Raw genomic sequence first — 20,499 nt, 5'->3', positions numbered from 1 at the left:
GCTATAAGAACTGCGGCTGAGAGCTGTAAAAGGGGCAGTGGGAGAAAAAGCAGAGAAACAAAGTGATGCAAATTGCTAAGAAGACATGGTTTCCGAGTTGCATCTATCACTGTGTTGAATACCCATTTACATCTGAGTGCCATTGCGTTTAGAGTAAGGCAGTTATGAGATTGCAGTGGAAGGAAGGAGACAAGTCACCAGTCTTCTAGATAAAACTTTGTTTCTAACTCACAATATGAGAAACAGCTAAAACCTCTAATATTCTGAGGGTTTGTTTTTCATGTATTTTTTTTTGTATTCACAATCAAATGAAACACACCAGCCTTATCCCCCCATGGAGCTGTATGCTATAAATACAGGATAACTTCTTTGCTGTAATAGTAGAATAAGAAGTGAGGAGTGATTTGGCAAAAGATAATGTATCATAAGAATATGCAGCATGTTTAATATTCATAAATATTATTAAATAACTTTTTCACTTTTTAATGTTCTCTTTTCTAGGCCAAATCATTCAGCCTGTCTTCACACAGCCTGAGTACAGTTATTTATATAAAAACTGTTTCTCTTGTGCCATCACTTTTTCACTGTGTGTCATCAGTTTTTGTTTGGAATTTGGCATTATTTCTATAGAGTTTTATTCTCCTTCCTTATACATGTCATCCATATATTTATCCATTCTTTCTTTTATTTTACTTTGATCAAAGTATGAGTGTTTTGTCTGATTCTGCCTTTGCAAATTTAAAAACTGCTCTAAAAATTATTCTTGTGCATTCCAAAAATTCGAACAGAAGAATAAAATTCTAAATTCACCTAGAAACCTACTACCAAGATATAGCTCCCGTTTACATTTTGAAAGCTCTCTCTCCATATTGGTAATTCCCAGGCTTTAATATGCCTCAGAATTACCTAAGAAGCTTTGTAACACTGCAGAGTCCCTCAGGCCTTCACTCCTAGGGGTTGTGCCTTAGTTCATTCAGGGTGAGTCTAGTATTCTGAATTTAAAATATCAGGAGACTTTTGAAAATCTGAGGCAATTCTGATAGTGATGATCTGCATACCATATTTTGAAGAAAAAAGAAAACAACAACAAAACTACTGCTACAGACAACATCCTGTGCCAATGTAGGAAAAGGTATACAAATTCACATAGATGTTCTTGCGGTAGATATCATTGGTTGACTCCTCCGATGCGATTTTCAACTTATTTCCCCCGGAGTTGGGAATCCCAGTATTAATTTTTCTAATCTCCTCTGCAGCTACCGTTGGCCGTGTAACCCAGTTTTTTCCCAGCAAGAGCTTGTGGGAAATCTAATCTGTTTTCTGATAAAACAAAAAGGTACAGGAGCAAACTGATTGTCACTGCTCCCTTACACTCTGAAGTAGATGTTTATATTTGTAACTATCCATCATCTTTTGGATTGCCTAGCATAGAAGTTAGGATCTTGTAACTGATCAGGCGTACAATCTGAGCCCCATCAGACACCCTCCTGAGGATGATTTGGAAGGAAGCACTGTTTAGGAAACAGCCTCTGTGTGGAGTTTCCACCCTGTTATAGGTGGTTGATGGTTGAGGTATCTGGATTTAGGCATCATCAGTGGCAATGATGGCAGTTTCCTAGTGATAGTAAGATAGGGTAACCTACTAATACTGGTAGTAAGATAGGGTAACCTACTAATCTTAATCCTTAGTTTTGCTACTGGAAGTCTTGTGTCCCTAGGAACTCCCTTAGTCACAGGCAAACCTGAACAGTTGGTCACCCTGTGGCTACGATGAAATTCCTGAAACAAGTGTGGCATTAGTTTGGTGCAAAACTAATTGCGGTTTTTGTCTTTTAAAAGTAACGGCAAAAACCACAATTACAAGTGCACCAACTTGAAAGTAAGTGCAAGTTTCAGTGAAAACAAATTCCTAAAATTTAGAGCTAAACAATGGCAGTAGCTGTAGTTTCCATACTGTTTTGTGATGGGACTTGGGGATTTTTTCTCCTGAGAGCTGAGACTAGGCCCTGTTTTCCACCAGCCTCCCAGTGGTTTCATGGGGTGCTGAATAGATTGTAAACCATTTTTAAGCTTAAACTAGCAGGGATGAATTCGTTGTTTTCAACTAAGGTACCTGACTAATGCTCTTTACTTTTGCTTTAAATACCACCATGGAATCTAGAGCTAGAGTAGTCATCTTATAATATGAAAAGATGAGAATGAGGATAAAAATAAGCAGTTAAGGAAGGCAAAGTGGAAAGGAAGAATGAGCTTGTGTTCTTGCTGGTATAATTGAAACAATGAACAAGTCTTGGAACTGCCTATCCATAAGACTTCTTTTATCTGAGATAATATATGTCTGGTTTTGAGAGACAGGAGTAGCTGGACTTCCTAGGCCAACCAAGAATCCCTAAACCCAGCTGGGAAGGTGACTGCTTCCACCTTTAAACACGGGGTTTGCAACTTAGCTCACATCTGATGCTAATTAGGCAAATGCTAGTTAGGCAAAAACAGGAAGTAAAGAAATAGCCAATCATCTATTGCCTGAGAGCACAGTGGGCGGGACAAGGATTGGGATATAAACCCAGGCATTCGAGCCAGCAACAGCAACCCCCTTTGGGTCCCCTCCCTTTGTGTAGGAGCTCTGTTTTCACTCTACTAAATCTTGCAACTGCACTCTTCTGGTCCGTGTTTATTACGGCTGGAGCTGAGCTTTCACTCGCCCTGCACCACTGCTGCTGGCTGCCGTCACAGACCCGCCACTGACTTCCATCCCTCTGGATGCCGCAGGGTGTCCGCTGTGCTCCTGATCCAGTGAGGCGCCCAATGCCCCTCCCAATCGGGCTAAAGGCTTGCCATTGTTCCTGCACGGCTAAGTGCCTGGGTTTGACCTAATCAAGCTGAACATTAGTCACTGGATTCCACGCTTCTCTTCCATGACCCACGGCTTCTAATAGAGCTATAACACTCACCGCATGGCCCAGGATTCCATTCCTTGGAATCAGTGAGGCCAAGAACCCCAGGTCAGAGAACATGAGGCTTGCCACCATCTTGGGAGCTCTGGGAGCAAAGACCAGCCAGTAACATTTTGGTAACCACGAAGGGACCTCCAAAGTGGTGAGTAATATTGGACCACTTTCACTTGCTATTCTGTCCTTCCTTAGAATTGGAGGAAAATACCGGGCACCTGTCAGCCAGTTAAAAATGATTAGCATGGCCGCCGGACTTAAGACTCAGGTGTGAGGCTATCTGGGGAAGGCCTTTCTAACAACCCCCAACCCTTCTGAGTTGGGGATGTTGGTCTGCCTGGAGCCAGCTTCCACTTTCAATTTTCTTGGGGAAGCCGAGGGCCGATAGAGGTAGAAAGCTGTCGTCCTGAACTCCTGGCTGGTTGAGATCATGGTGCAGCCAGAAGTCTCTACTCAACAGTCGCCCATGTGTGCACCTTACCTTTTCTTCTGACCCATACCTCCTAGGTCCTGACACTTCTTGAAAGTGTAGCCCCAGAATTCTCCTTACCTCTGAATCTACTTCCTCTGATCCCTGCCTCCTAGGTACTAATGGTTCAGACTTTCATTTCCTCTAACAAGTTTTATCTCCAAAGGGATCTAAGGAAGCTCTATGCTGCGTCCTTAGGCATCTAGATGATAAACCCAGGGAGTCTTATCCCTGGTGTCTCTCCCAATTTAGGTATACAGCTCTCGACATGGGCAGTTATGTGGGACTGTTCCCCACCACCCTTGCCAGGGCCCCAAGTTTGTAAATGGCGGAGAGAGAGAGAGAGAGAGAGAGAGAGATGGAAGAGAGAGAGAGAGAGAGACGAAAGAGAGAGAGAGAGATGGGGAGAGAGAGAGACAGGGAAGAGAAAGAGAGATGGGGAGAGAGACAGAGGCGGGGGAGAGACAGAGGCGGGGGAGAGAGAGAGGCACAGGGGAGAGACAGAGAGGTGGGGGGAGAGAGAGGCAGGAGAGAGACAGAGGCAGGGGGAGAGAGAGAGGCAGGGGGAGAGAGAGAGGCAGGGGGAGAGAGAGAGGCGGGGGAGGGAGAGAGAGGCGGGGGAGAGAGAGAGGCGGGGGGGAGAGAGAGAGGCGGGGGGAGAGAGAGAGAGGAGGGGGAAGAGAGAGAGGAGGGGGAAGAGAGAGAGGAGGGGGAAGAGAGAGAGGAGGGGGAAGAGAGAGAGGAGGGGGAAGAGAGAGAGGAGGGGGAAGAGAGAGAGGAGGGGGAAGAGAGAGGGGGGAGAGAGAGAGGCGGGGGGAGAGAGAGAGGTGGAGGGGAGAGAGAGAGATGGGGGGGAGAGAGACGGGGGAGAAAGAGAGATGGGGGAGAAAGAGAGAGAGGCGGGGGAGGGAGAGAGAGAGAGAGGAGGGGGAAGAGAGAGAGGAGGGGGAAGAGAGAGGCGGGGGGAGAGAGAGAGACGGGGAGAAAGAGACGGGAGAAAGAGACGGGGGAGAAAGAGAGGCGGGGGAGAAAGAGAAGCACAGGGGAGAGAGAGAGAGACGGGCAGGGGAGAGACGGGCAGGGGAGAGAGAGTGGCACGGGGAGAGAGAGAGGTTGGGGGAGAGACAGGCAGGGGAGAGAGAGAGGCACAGGGGAGAGAGAGACAGAGGCGGGGGGAGAGAGAGAGAGGCAGGGGGAGAGAGGCAGGGGAGACAGAGAGAGAGAGGTGGCGGGAGAGAGAGAGAGGCAGGGGAGACAGAGAGGCAGGAGGGAGAGAGAGAGGTGGGGGGAGAGAGAGAGAGAGTTTGGTGATCTCTGGTATCTCAGTCAGGTCAATGATAGGATGACAAAGAGGAAAGAACGATTCCCCACAGGCCAGCAGTGTAGACCCTCACTGGGACACAGAATCAGAACATGGAGATTGGGGCCACAGACATTTGCTAACTTGCATGCTAGAAGGACTAACGAAAACTAGGAAGAAGCCTATGAATTATTCAATGATGTCCACTATAACACAGGGAAAGGAAGAAAATCCTACCGCCTTTCTGGAGAGACTAAGGGAGGCATTGAAGAAGCATACCTCCCTGTCACCTGACTCTATTGAAGGCCAACTAATCTTAAAGGATAAGTTTATCACTCAGTCAGCTGCAGACACTAGGAAAAAACTTCAAAAGTCCACCTTAGGCCCCGAGCAAAAATTAGAAACCCTATTGAACTTGGCAACCTCGGTTTTTTATAATAGAGATCAGGAGGAGCAGGTGGAATGGGACAAACGGGATTAAAAAAAAAAAAAAAAGCCCACCACTTTAGTCATGGCCCTCAGGCAAGCGGACTTTGGAGGCTCTGAAACAGGGAAAAGCTGAGCAAATCAAATGCCTAATAGGGTTTGCTTCCAGTGTATTCTACAAGGACACTTTCAAAAAGATTGTCCAAGTAGAAATAAGCTGCCCCCTCATCCATGCCCCTTATGTCAAGGGAATCACTGGAAGGCCAACTGCCCCAGGGGAAGAAGGCCCTCTGAGTCAGAAGCCACTAACCAGATGATCCAGCAGCAGGACTGAGGGTACCAGGGGCAAGCGCCAGCCCATGCTGTGACCCTCACAGAGCCCCGGGTGTGCTTGACCATTGAGGGCCAGGAGGTTAACTGTCTCCTGGACACTGGTGCGGCCTTCTCAGTCTTACTCTCCTGTCCCAGATGACTGTCCTCCAGATCTGTCACTATCCGAGGGGTCCTAGGACAGCCAGTCACTAGATACTTCTCCTAGCCACTAAGTTGTGACTGGGGAGCTTTACTCTTCTCACATGCTTTTCTAATTATGCCTGAAAGCCCCATTCGCTTGTTAGGGAGAGACATTCTAGCAAAAGCAGGGGCCATTACACACCTGAACATAGGAGAAGAAACACCAGTTTGTTGTCCCCTGCTTGAGGAAGGAATTAATCCTGAAGTCTGGGCAACAGAAGGACAATATGGACAAGCAAAGAATGCCCGTGCTGTTCAAGTTAAACTAAGGGATTTCACCTCCTTTCCCTACCAAAGGCAGTACCCTCTTAGACCCGAGGCCCAACAAGGACTCCAAAAGATTGCTAAGGACCTAAAATCCAAGGCCTAGTAAAACCATGCAGTAGCCCCTGCAATACTCCAATTTTAGGAGTACAGAAACCCAATGGAGAGTGGAGGTTAGTGCAAGATCTCAGGATTATCAATGAGACCATTGTCCCTCTATACTCAGCTGTACCTAACCCTTATACTCTGCTTTCCCAAATACCAGAGGAAGCAGAGTGGTTTACAGTCCTGGACCTTAAGGATGACTTTTTCTGCATCCCTGTACATCCTGACTCTCAATTCTTGTTTGCCTTTGAAGATCCTTCGAACCCAATGTCTGAACTCACCTGGACTGTTTTACCCCAAGGGTTCAGGGATAGCCCCCATCTATTTGGCCAGGCATTAGCCCAAGACTTGAGTCAATTCTCATACCTGGACAGTTTTGTCCATCGGTACGTGGATGATTTACTTTTAGCTGCCAATTCAGAAACCTTGTGCCATCAAGCCACCCAAGTGCTCTTAAATTTCCTTGCTACCTGTGGCTACAAGGTTTCCAAACCAAAGGCTCAGCTCTGCTCACAGCAGGTTAAATACTTAGGGCTAAAATTATCCAAAGGCACCAGGGCCCTCAGTGAGGAACATATCTAGCCTATACTGGCTTATCCTCATCCCAAAACCCTAAAGCAACTAAGAAGATTCCTTGGCATGACAGGTTTCTGCCGAATATGGATTCCCAGGTACGGTGAAATAGCCAGACCATTATATACACTAATTAAGGAAACTCAGAAAGCCAATACTCATGTAGTAAAATGGACACCTGAAGCAGAAGTGGCTTTCCAGGCCCTAAAGAAGGCCGTAACCCAAGCCCCAGTGTTAAGCTTGCCAACAGGACAAGACTTTTCTTTATATGTCACAGAAAAAACAGGAATAGCTCTAGGAGTCCTTACACAGATCCGAGGGATGAGCTTGCAATCCGTGGCATACCTAAGTAAGGAAACTGATGTAGTGGCAAAGGGTTGGCCTCTTTGTCTACAGGTAGTCGTGGCAGTAGCAGTCTTAGTATCTGAAGCAGTTAAAATAATACAGGGAAGAGATCTTACTGTGTGGACATCTCATGATGTGAATGGCATATTCACTGCTAAAGGAGACTTGTGGCTGTCAGAGAACTGTGAGGAAAGTAACTAAAATCGTAAAACCCCATGGCCCTCCCTTATCATATTTTTCTCTTTACTGTTCTCTTACCCTCTTTCACTCTCACTGCACCCCCTCCATGCCGCTGTACGACCAGTAGCTCCCCTTACCAATAGTTTCTATGGAGAATGCGGCTTCCTGGCAATATTGATGCCCCATCATATAGGAGTTTATCTAAGGGAAACCCCACCTTCACTGCCCACACCCATATGCCCCACAAATGCTGTAACTCTGCCACTCTTTACATGCATGCAAATACTCATTATTGGACAGGGAAAATGATTAATCCTAGTTGTCCTTGAGGACTTGGAGCCACTGTCTGTTGGACTTAACTTCACTCATACCGGTATGTCTGATGGGGGTGGAGTTCAAGATGAGGCAAGAGAAAAACACGTAAAGGAAGTAATCTCCCAACTGACCGTGGTACATAGCACCCCTAACCCCTACAAAGGACTAGATCTCTCAAAACTACATGAAACCCTCCATACCCATACTCACCTGGTAAGCCTATTTAATACTACCCTCACTCCCTCACTGGGCTCCATGAGGTCTTGGCCTAAAACCCTACTAACTGTTGGATGTGCCTCCCCCTGCACTTCAGGCCGTACATTTCATTCCCTGTACCTGAACTTCAGCACAGAAATAAGCACCACTTCCGTTTTAGTAGGACCTCTTGTCTCTAATCTGGAAATAACCCATACCTCAAACCTCACCTGTGTAAAATTTAGCGATACTATAGACACAACCAACTCCCAATGCATCAGGTGGGTAACTCCTCCCACACAAATAGTCTGCCTACCCTCAGGAATAATTTTTGTCTGTGGTACTTCAGCCTATCATTGTTTGAATGGCTCTTCAGAATCTATGTGCTTCCTCAATCATCTCCCACCAGGTTCCTCCCATGACAGGTGGGAATTGTGGGAGTTACAATTCGAGATGAGATATGGGTGGGGACACAGCCAATTCCTGTCAGTGAAGTTCTTAACATAGTGCCCAGCACATAATCATAATGTAGATTTTCTCCTCCTGATCCCACTTAACTTAGGCTCGGAGTTTCTAAGAAAGGCTTATGTTTTGCCCAAGTAGAAGTCTAGAAGGAATATTCTTAGAAACATTTCTGACAAATAGAGTGGCAATAACAGACTCAAACATTCTGAGTCTGGAGATGAAGAAAGTTTTCTGGAATAGGATATGATATCCCTTAAAACAACCTGTTCTAGCAGAAGATAATATTAGAATTTTGTCAAAGAATTTTTTCTTTAGAAATGTCTCCAATAAAGAAACTCATGTAGGTGGACATGTGGTGAAAAATGTAGCATAGTAGTTAAGAACAAGTTTCGCTTCATCCTGAGTCCAAATTCTGTTTCTGAAATTTACAACAATACCTGGGTAGATGATTTTACCTCTCTGGCTAAATTTCCCTCTTCAGTCAATGGGATAATAATACATGAAATACAGGGATAATGTATGGATGAAATATGATGTTTATGATGTAGCCAACATATCTTGAGACTTCTCAGCCTCTCTAATTGTGTGAACCAATTCCCCATATATTTTCTCTCTCTCTCTATCTCTCTCTCTCCACTCTCTCCACTCTCTCCTCTTTCTCTCTCTCTCTCCTCTCTCTCTCCTCTCTCTCTCCTCTCTCTCTCCTCTCTCTCTCCTCTCTCTCTCTCCCCTTCTACTGGATCTACCTCTCTGGAGAAACTTTATTAATATGGTGTATTTGAAACAGCAAGCATTATTAAGTTTGATAAAGTTAAATTTACCATTTTCTTTAATGATTTGGGTTCTTTTAATGTGTGTGACCTCTCTAGGAAATTTTTATGTAGCCAAAGATGCAAAGATTTTCTCCTGTGCTTTTACTTCTGAAAGTTCAAGCTTTAACTCTTAAATTTGGCGTCATATATTTCAACTTAATTTTTGTATAGAGTGTAAGGATTGAGACTCATTTGTTTCCATGTGAATATCCCATTATTGTAGCAGTTTGTTTAATAATGTATCATTTCCCTATTGAATTTTTTTGACACTTTTATAGAAATAGATACACAATTTAAGTGTAGGTCTATATTTTTGTCTCCAGGTCCTGTTCTATTTATTTATATGCCTGTCTTTATGCCAACATCACACTGTGTTTCTTACTGAAGTTATACTTTAAGTCCTGATATCAGGTAGTGCAAAGTTCATCATAATTTAGTTTTCCTAGGCCCTTAAATATAAACTTAAGAATGAGTTTCTTAGTTTCTAACAACAAAGCAAAACACACTAAAACAGCCTTCCAGACTTTTCACTGGTTACATAATAAATCTATTGATCAATTTGGGAAGAATTAACATTCTGTCAATTTCGACTCTCCCAACCTGTAAACATTGTATATCTTACTCATTTATGTATGTTATTCTTAATTTTACCAGCAATATTTGGTAGTTTTCAGTTTACAGGTCTTACCCATATTTTATTATGTATCTCTAAGTATTTCATGTTACACTGCTATTTTAAATGAAATCGATTTCTGTATACCAATGTTTCTTATTGAGTAGATCTAAGCTTCCATCTGGTAGAAGTTTTTGTTTTGTTTTTATTTTTTCAGTATGTGGCACTTTAACTTTTCTCATAGTGCACGTCTGTTGACAAAAGTTTATTTTTAAAATATTCATTGCATATTTTTGTATTGTAGAAGTTCTCTTTTATTTCTAGTTTGCTGAGCATTTTTACCAGGAGTGGGTGTTGAATTTTTGTCATAGATATTTTTTCTCCCGGATCTTAATTAATATAATCACGTAGTTTTTCTCCCTTATCCTTTAAGTATTGCTAATTTCATTGATTAAATATTGAATATAAAATCAACCTCACGCTTTGGGATAAACCTCTTTCAGTGATGATATATTATAATATGTGTATGTTGCTGATAAGAATTTTTGTTTCTACGTTAATGAAGGATGTAAGCCAGTACTTTTATGTTTTTGTAATATTTTCTTTTAGTTTAGGTATTGAGAGTAACACCATATTTTATGGACTTACAAAATAAGTTGGAAACTATTCCCTCTTTTATTTTCTGAGAGAGTGTATATAAGACTATTATATCTTGCTTTATGATTGATGGACGTCACCAATGAAACCATCTGGGCTTCTAATTTTCTTTGTGGGGAGAATTTAGATTACAAAATCAATGTTTTTAATAGATTATAAACTATTACACCTTTCTATATTTGTCTTTGTGCAAGTTTTGGAATTTGTGTTTTTAAGTGCTTTAATAATTTCATTTAGGGCTGGGAGCGGTGCCTCACGCCTGTAATCCCAGCACTTTTGGGAGGCTGAGGGGGCAGATCACGAGGTCAGGAGATCGAGACCATCCTGGCTAACATGGTGAAACCCCATCTGTAAGAAAAATACAAAAAGTTAGCCGGGCATGGTGGCGGGCGCCTGTAGTCCCAGCTACTTGGGAGGCTGAGGCAGAAGAATGTCATGAACCCAGGAGGCAGAGCTTGCAGTGAGCCGAGATCGCGCCACTGCACTCCAGCCTGGGTGACAGAGCAAGACTCCGTCTCAAAAAAAAAAATTATAATTTCATCTAAATTCATAAATTTATGATTACAAATTTTTCATATTTTCTTAATATCTTTTAAATATTGTTGACACTTTTGTAAAAATCAATACATCTTTTTGAAACTGTAATGATATTCCCTTCTTTGTTTCTGATACAAGCAATTTAATGCCTTCTCTCCTTTTTTTCCATTAATCTTTCTGATGGGAAGGGTATCAATTTTATTGATCATTTAAAAGAACCAGTTTTTAATCTGAATGATTTTCCCAATTGTTTGCCCATTGTATATTTTATTGACTCCTCTTTATTATTTAATTCCACTTATCTTGGGATTAATTTAATTTCTTCTACACCTCAAGGAGAAACCGTAAGTCATTGATTTGTGTCTTCTTTTCCAATGTAAGTAATTAAAGCTATAAATTTTACCTCAGCCATGTCTCTAACCATACCCCACAAATTTAATTATGTTGTTTTCATTGGCTTTCAGTTCCAAATATTTTAAATTTTGTTTTGAGTCATAGGTAATTTAAAAGTGTGTTAATTTTCAAATTTGTTGGAATTTTCTAGATTTTTTGTAATATACATTATTCAATTATATTATAACCAGACTGTTTTGTATAATTTTAATTATTTTAAATTTATTAAGACTATTTAATGGCCCAGAATACAGTTTATCTTAGTAAAGAATCCACATATTCTTCAAAAAAATTAGGTTTCTGCCCTTTTAATTACAGTGATATAATAGAAATTAAATCAGCTGATAGTATTTTTCAAGTTTTCTATGTCTTAACTAATTTTTTATATACTTGTTCTATAAATTACTGAGATACAAGTATTAACAACTTCAACTATAAATCTCTCATTTTTGTTTTAGTTCTATGTATTTTTGCTTTAAAAACTTTGAAACTCTGTTATTAGGTACACATGCATTTAAGTCTTCTTGATCAGGACTTCCAGTTGTGGATTCTTGATGTACTGGGGATCTATATTCATGTGAACACCACCACAGTTAAAATATAAAAGAGTTGCCTAATAAAGATTCCTCAAGTCCTCCTCTTATAGGTACAACCTATCTCCATTTCCTTCACAGCCACCAATCTTTTCTCTATCCTTATAATTTTATAATTTCAATACTATGATATAAATAGAATCAAATGCTATCTAACTTTTGAAGGCTGGATTATTTTACTCAACCCAATTTACTTGAGGTCCATTCAAGTTGTTGCTGGTGTATCAATAGCAGTTCCTTTTTCACTGCTGAGTAGTATTCCACTGTGTGGATGTACCACGTTTGCCTACCCATTCACACATGAATGATATTTGGGTTTTTTCCACTATGGGGCTAATATGAATAAAGCTGGTATGAACATTCATGTACTAGTTTTGTGCAAAAGTTTAAGTGGTTTTTTTCTTGCATAAATGTTCAAGTATGCAATTGCTGAGTTTTATGGTAAATATATGATTTATAAGAAACTGAAAAACTGTTTTCCTGAATATATATATCATTTCAGATATTCAGTAACAATCAGAATGATCCAGTTTCTTCACATCTTCACCAGTGTTTGGTGTTATTACTATTTTTTATTTTAGCTCTTCTGATGGGTGTGTTGTGATGTGTCATTGTGGTTTTAATTCACATTTATCTAATGATGAATGATGCTGAACATCTTTTCATGTGCTTATTTGTCATCTGTACACTCTCTTAAGCAAAATGTCTTTTTCCCACTCACTAATGGAATTGTTCTTTTCTTTTTTGACTGTAGCTTTGAGAGATTTTTATATTCTATATATAAGTACTTTGTAGAATATCTGGTTTACAAATATTTTTGCCCAATATGTAGTTTGTCTTTTAATCTTCTTTACAAGGTCTTTCATAGAACAAAATCTTTTAATTTTGATGCAGCCTAATTTATTCAACCTTTCTTTTGCAGATCATGGTTTTGTTGTAAGGTTTAACACTAATTTTTCTAATCTTAGGTTCTGAAAATTTTCTCCTATTTTTTATTTAAAAGTTTTATGCTTTTACTCAGGCAAGGCTTTCTTTTTCTTTTGCCTATGGATGTCAAAATGTTCCAGCACCATTTATTGAAAAAGCTATCCTTCCTCTATCTAATTGCTTGGCACCATTTTCAAAAATCATTTGGGCATATTTATGTGGGTCTAGTTCTGGATTATTGATTATATTTCTTTAATATATGTTTTTATTCTTCCACCAATATCATGCTGTCTTGATTACTGCAGCTGTCTTTTAAGCCTTAACTTCAAGCAAAGTTTAATGGTTTTATCTCTTCTAGCTCCTGAGCATTTTCATATAAATGTTAAAACAAACTTATCTATGTCAGCATAAAAAATATGCTATTTTTTGCTTAACAATTTAATAAACATGATATTACCAATATAGTGGACCAATATAATGTTCTGTGTTTTACAAGATGATCAACATACTTCAGACTAGATTGTGGCAGAGAATTTAAGAACTTATAGAGCTGTAAGGTGAGGTAAAAGATACACTCTTGTTATCTTTCTAGACTGTATATAATAAAATGTATATTTATTGTACATTTTTTTAAAAGCTAACTTGGTTGAGGTGTTCTGTTGTTTGTAACTTAAAAAGTCCTCTTTAATGAATAAGATGAATTTTGGAGTAAGACTAACTTGGATTAAATTCTTGCTCTGACGTGAATTACATAACTTTGAGCGGAATACTAAATATCTTGTGCCTTAGTGATTTTGAGCATGAAATAATAATAATTAAACCTATCTTATAGATTTCTTGAGAAGATGAAATAGATCGTCTGCCTTAAGGTTCTGGACCAGTGTATGCAACACAATAAACGTTCAGGGAATGGTTGCTATGATGATGACGACGATGATTATGACAATGTTGATGATGAAATGAGTTGGTAAGTTATGCCATCGAATTGGTTCTTGAGCTTTCTAGTTTCCAAAGCCAAGAGAAAATCATGTTTCCAAGATTCCTTAGCAGCCCCACAAAGGCTGTGACATTAATTTTTAGTTTAAAAATACTTTGGAACGGACTATACACAGAAATTACTAAAAAGCTTAATAGCTTAGTAGTCTATGATTTCAACAATAGTTTTAGAGCAAGGCAGTGCAAATTTAACTGGGATATTTTTAGTTTTCAAATTTAAAATTGTAACTCAGTTAAGGTATCACTTCAAGGCATTCACCTAATGTGATCTAAATATGTGAGTTCATTCTAGAGAAATATTTGAATTTTATAACATTTTGGCTAATTTTCAATATATATTCGTATCACCTAGCCTTTTAAAATGAATCTATTATATACTTCTTGTAATAAAATTAAAACAACAACTAATTTCAGAAAATGAATAATGGAGGTACCTCCATCCTACTCTGTAGAAGCCACTGTTGATATGTTAGTGTGTATTCTTATTAAACTTCTTTTAAGTTCATACAGACACTGATATATATATTTACATACATATAGAGAACAATATTTTGAAAATTATTTGTGTACTTTTCCATATTTCTAAGTATGCAATATTTAACTTAGTCAGAGTAAGATGTTTGTCCAGTCAGGGTAATTAAAATTTATTCAAAAAAGAATTTAAAGACAAAGTATAAGGTAATATTCAGTTTCAAGGACGCAAGATGCAGTTTATAGGACTTTAATAATCATAAAATAAAGGCATTATATATAGTAAAAGGATAGGTATCTAATACATTTATTTGGTTTCTTAAATGATTAAACATAGATTTACCATTTGACCCAGAAATTCCACTCCTTGGTATATAGCCAAGAGAAATGAAAACTATGTCCACAAAAGAACTTGTTCATGAATGTTTAAATCAGCATTATTCTTCATAGCCAAAAGGCTTTAAATGGGCGAATTCTGTGGAATGTATTTACATCTCCACAGGCTGTCTTTTAAAAAAATAAATTCATTCAGCTTCCATTTAACAAATCAAGAGCTAAGCCTAGAGAAATCATCCATAGAGTTCTTCCAGTGTATAGTTGAAGTCAATATTGGTTTGGTACTTAAATCCTAAGTAAGACTGGATGTAGAACTGGGAAGAAACAAGGTATAACACAGTAGAAAGATGTCTCACTGCTTGTACTGATAGAGGATAGTGATAATAAAGGTGAAGTCAGAAGCAGAATAGCATATTGATAAGACATAGATCTCTAAAATTAGATTATAAATTAAATTAGATCATATATTGCTGCTAAATTCGTTGTAAAAAATACTTCCTGTTTTCTGAGGTTTTGAAGTTCAGAATAAGACAAAAATAAATGCTTTAATTATTGAGCAGTAGGAGAAACAATTTTTTTTCCCTTTCCTCTTTCTAGGCTTCAGCCCAGAGCAGAATATGTTCCCTAATAAAGTATGAGGATGTCAGCAGGTGCCATTTGTGTCCCACCCAAAGCTGCAAACTTTCTTAAAGTTTATCTGTAGCTTCAGGGGACAATTTCCATAATGACTGATGGCATTTTACCCCGGGTATGTACTTACATCTTTTTACCTTAATGATTTTTTTCTAGCCATGGGAATGTACTTGGCTGGTTGGGACATCTTGGACTGCTGAGGACTTATCATTCCCAGAATCAACCCTCAATCTATGAGGGATTGGAGCAGTGGGTAAAATCCCCATCTTGCTCTTCTCTTGTGTGTGATACTTCTGAGCCTTATTTCAAACAGTCTTTCAGAGGGCTTCTCAGTGGGACATACCTCTGGTTTCCCACAGATAAACACTTGCTTTATTCCTTTTCTCACTTGCTCACTCCCTAGAATCATATCCTAAATACAGCACTGCACCCGCATCCTTATTGCACTTTCTACAACAAGCAGGGGAACACTGAAAGCAGGGAGGTAGTTGCCCAGCTTTCCAGCTGGGGTATCCAGTAGGAAACCAGAAGTTGTACAGAGGACTTCACATAAATATGGGTCAGCTCAGCATAACAGCAAGGAGGAGTGGGTGGGTACGATCAGATAAAAATATATAGTTGTCCTCAACAAGCCTTCTTCAATTTTTTGTGTTCAGTGGACCCTAAGCTGAGAACCTGTGAAACTGCCATTGAATGCACTGTGGAAGAATGAAGGCGCTATCTAGAGAAGCTGATAGCAGAACACTGGACCAGGGTATATATGAGGCAGATAGCATAAACCCAGGAGATTTCAGCTAGCAAAACCTAAGGAGAGTAGATTTGGCAAGAGGAATATTGTTGCTTTTCTCGATAAGTATTATCCAAGTAAAAAGAATATACTACAGATTTGTTTGTCATAGGATGCCAGTAAGGTTCTCAGTGACCAGACCTACAAGGGCTATTTTGCCCAAATAACAGTGGTGGCCTGCACCTGCAGCTTGTACACAGTCCATTTTCATAAACCAGAGGCCCATCTTTTCCCATGCCATTTTCCTCCTATTAACAAACTGGGACACCATATTTGCCACAGAAACATGAGAGGGATGCAGGTTCTTCAAGAAACTAAGCACTTTCATTTAGGAATTACCGAAAACCACCTAAAGGGACTATTCATTTCTTTGGATCCAACCAAGTTGGAAACCTTATGAACTTTTAAAATTGTATTTCCCCATACTGACCAGCAGGTGGCAATCAAGATAAGAATTAAAACATTTTTGCCGCTGATGTGAGTTTCTAGTGTGAGTTAAATTGGGAATTCAACTGTACACAAATGAGATTACACTATATGTACAGTTTTGTAGCTAGTTTTTAACTCGACAAATATAGTAGAATACTTATGTTAATTTTAATGAATGGATTGTGTTATATCCCATAATATTATTTTTAAAACTAATTATTGTTAGGTTATTTCCTATATTTGCCTATTACAAACAACACTGCAATGAATAAAATATACTTGCACTATCAACCTTCTACCCACACCTTTATATCTACAATTTACAAATTTGAGTATTTGTGTAATGTAGATTTCTAGAATGAAATTGCTGGTCAGATGTATGCAGTTTTTGTGCTCTTTTTAAAAACTCTTCATTGTAAAAAAATTCAAACACATACAAAAGGGGAAAGAATAGCATTTAAAATCTATTTACTGAATAGATACAGTAAGGAGATTTTAGTAAATCTCCTTACTGGCCTTCAACAAATATGAACAGCTTGTAATCTTGTTTTATTTATCCCCTCTGATTTCACCTCCCCACCCCCAAAATTATCCAGGATAATTTTGAAGGAAATCCCAGGCATCATGTCATTTCACCTGCAAATATTTAGGGTGTATATTTAAAAGATGTGTGCTCTCAAAGTCATGGCCATTAATACCATTATGATACCTAACATTAAAAATAATTCATCATTCATTTTGAAGTAAACACTAGATAGTCATGGCTCAAATATGTTTTCCTCCTAATTTTTCTACTGCTGTTCAGCTTTCTCTTCCTCCTTTCTTTGTCTTGCTCTCTTTTCTCTCCTCCTTCTCCTCCTGCTTCCGAACCTCCTATTCTTCCTCCTTTTCCTCTTCCTTCCTTTCTTGAAGTTTGCTCAAATCAGGATCTAAAGAAGATGCATACATGAGTGATAGGTTTGTTAGTTTTTGTTGTAGTTGTTGTTTTTCATACATTTCCCTCCACCTCTTTTCTTTCTGCTGGTAATTTATTTGTGAAAGAAAGCCAGTTATTGGTCCTATGGAGGTTTTTTAGTCTAGATTTTTGTGGTTCCATCATGTTTAATAAGTTCCTCCAACCCCTGTATTCCACATAAATTGCTAGATATAGATACAAATAACAGTTTTGTTGATTGCTTTATGAGTTATACATATTTTCTTTTTTTAACCTATATTTTTCTGGCTACAACATCCATGTGGAATAAAAAGGGTAATTGTGTGATTTTTTTAAACCAAATTTTTATTTTAAAAATTTTCAAAAGTACACAAGCTTGAAAATAGTATAACTAAATGTCAGTGTACTCACTACTTAGATTAAATAGTTTTTAATAATTTGAGTCATTTTCTTTTATCCCTTTAGTACGTAATTGAGGAGTCATTTGACATTAAGTTTTAGACATCATGTCACTTTGCCTTACCTACTTCAATGTGCGTCTTTTAAGAATAATGGTATTATTCCTATTTAACCAAAATACCTTTATCGGAATTAACAGTGAGGAATACTGTCTCATAATCCATGTTCACATTTCTCCAATTGTCCACAAAATGTCATTAGTTTTTTTAAACTTTATGTTTTGAAATAATTTCAGACTTACAGAAGAATTGCATCTATAGTGCTACCCTTTACCCAGCTTTCTCTAATATTAGTGCCTTACACAACTGTAGTACAATTTTCAAAAGCAGGGAATTAACATTGATACAATAGGATTAGCTACACTCTACACCTATTTTCATCTCACTAGTTTTCTCATTGATGTCCTTTTTCAAGTCTAAGATCCAGCCCCAGATCCTATATTTCATTTAGTAGTTGTCAAGTCTCTTTACTCTCCTCTAATCTGTCAGTTAGCTGTTCATTCTTTGTTTTGATGATTTAATCCTTTAGTAGAATGTATCTCAATTTGACTTTGTCTGATTTTTTTTCATAATTAGATTGAGGTAATGCCTTTTTGGCAAGAATACCAAAGTACTGATGTGTCCTCAGTGCCTTATAGTGGGATACATGATATTAATATGTGTTATTACTGGTGATGTTAATCTTGATTACTTGGTTAAAGTTGTGTATGACAAGTTTCTCTATTGCAAAGTTGTTATTTTTTTCTCTTTGAATTAAATAAACACATTGTGGGTGGTGATACTTTAAGTCTTTTCAAATGTCCTATTTTTATCATGCTTTCTCCTATTAATTTTAGCCTTTAACAATTATTTCTGTGGTTTATGTTTAATATGATTTGCCTCTCTGATTCCTTCCAATTTATTAGTTGGAATTCTTCAATATATTTTCCCTCATTTGTTAATTTATTCAATTATTTGTTTGTATCACTGTTAACTACTGGGTAGTATTATTAATAATTTTAATTAATTAATAAAAATTGCTCTAATTTTTCCAAGTTTAGCTATTAGGAGTTCCTTCAGGTTGACTTCTGTGTCCTTTGACACGTCCCGTCCTTGAGCACTCTCTTACTTTCTGTCACCAAAAAATGTTTGAGACTCCTTTTGTATTCTCTCTGCTCTAGCCTTTAGAATCAAATATTTTTCACCAGAGTCCACTCAGGCTAGATTGTAGTCAGCACTACTGTAGTGTCATTGTTTCCTGTGCTCTCTCAGAGAACGTAACTAGAAAATATATGCATGTACATTAAAATATGCACATCTACATTTTTTATATTTGTCTATCATTTATCTAATCTATCATGAGTATTTTGTTACCTTTAGTTCCAACTTAAAACCGTAGAGTTCATTTCTGCTTTTCTCTTTCTGTTATTTATAACTTCTTTCTCTGGCAGTGATAAACCCTATTCTCATTATCCACATTATATTTACTTATTTTTCAATTCTAGTATATGCATAAATAATTTCAGAATTGCCAGGTCATATTCCTGTGAGAAAGAAATTTACTAACTAGAGTATAGTATGTAAGTATACTTCTTTCTGTATTTAGCCTTACAGTATAGAGTCAAATTACATTGTTTTCCAGGTACTTAGGTTATTTTTTTTCTTCCCCATGCCCTGTAAAGTGGATTTATTATTCACTTTTAATATAGTTGTTTATTTTTAAATTTGTATTCCACCTGGAGTTTCTACCCTACATCCTGATGGACTTCTTTTTTTTTTAATTTCAAGGTTTGTGAAATATTACCATACTTATAACAGTCAGAGGTATTGAAAAGGTATGCCTGGAGAAACATTGTTCCTCATCATCCCTTCTACCCAATATTTATTCTATTCTCATCATTTCCTGTAGGTAAGTAATATCATTAGTTTCTGGTTTATTCTTCTATTTCTTTTGCAAAAATTAGCAGATATACGATACATATATATTTGTTTTTTATCCAATTCGCTTTTGCACCAAGTGTAGCACACCACAGGACCTCTTTTGGATTTTGCTTTTCTTACATAACTGTGTATCTTGCAAATCATTCCATATGCATTCAGACAGATCTCTTTATTCTTTTTTACACAGCTGAATAATATTCCATTGTGTGGATGTGTTACAGTTTACTTAAGCACTCACTGTTCTGTGTATGAACATTTATACTGTTTTTAATATTGTGCAATTTTAAACAGTGTTGTAAAGAATAACCTATTGCATATGTATTTTTGTATTATTCACGATATGTCTTTAGGATAGATTTCTAGAAGAAGAAATGCTAGGTGAAAAAAATAAATGCATATGTAATTTTGTTGGGTGTTATAACCATGATAATATTTCACAAACCTTGAAATAAAAAGAAATTAAAATCAATCAGGATGTAGAATAGAACCCCCAAATGGAATAAAAGCAAAACGATAGGCTGGGCACAGTGGCTCACACCTGTAATCTCAGCACTTTGGGAGTTCGAGGTGGGCGGATCACGAGGTCAGGAGATCTAGACCATCCTGCTAACACGGTGAAACCCCGTCCCTACTAAAAATACAAAAAATTAGCCGGGCGTGGTGGTGGGCGCCTGTAGTCCCAGCTACTCGGGAGGCTGAGGCAGGAGAATGGCAAGAACATGGGAGGCAGAGCTTGCAATGAGCCGAGATCGCACCACTGCACTCCAGCCTGGGCAACAGAGCGAGACTCCGTCTCAAAAAAAAAAAAAAAAAAAAAAAAGCTAAACGATAAATTATCTTCTCAGTGGGTCGTACAGTTTATATCTCACTAGGAACATAAAAGAGTGCCTTTTTCCCCATAGCCT

The 20,499-nt window shown here is 38.3% G+C and overlaps 1 pseudogene; it reads left to right on the top strand.

Annotated features, from left to right (window-relative positions):
* Window positions 1-7,158: 7,158 nt before the first annotated feature.
* LOC134807399 (syncytin-1-like) lies at window positions 7,159-15,778 on the top strand (annotated as a pseudogene).
* Window positions 15,779-20,499: the final 4,721 nt, after the last annotated feature.

Source organism: Pan troglodytes, chromosome 9 (genome assembly GCF_028858775.2).
Source record: "Pan troglodytes isolate AG18354 chromosome 9, NHGRI_mPanTro3-v2.0_pri, whole genome shotgun sequence".
NCBI lineage: Eukaryota > Metazoa > Chordata > Mammalia > Primates > Hominidae > Pan > Pan troglodytes.
Note: the sequence above shows the minus strand (reverse complement) of the source record. Positions and strands in the feature narration are given on the sequence as shown.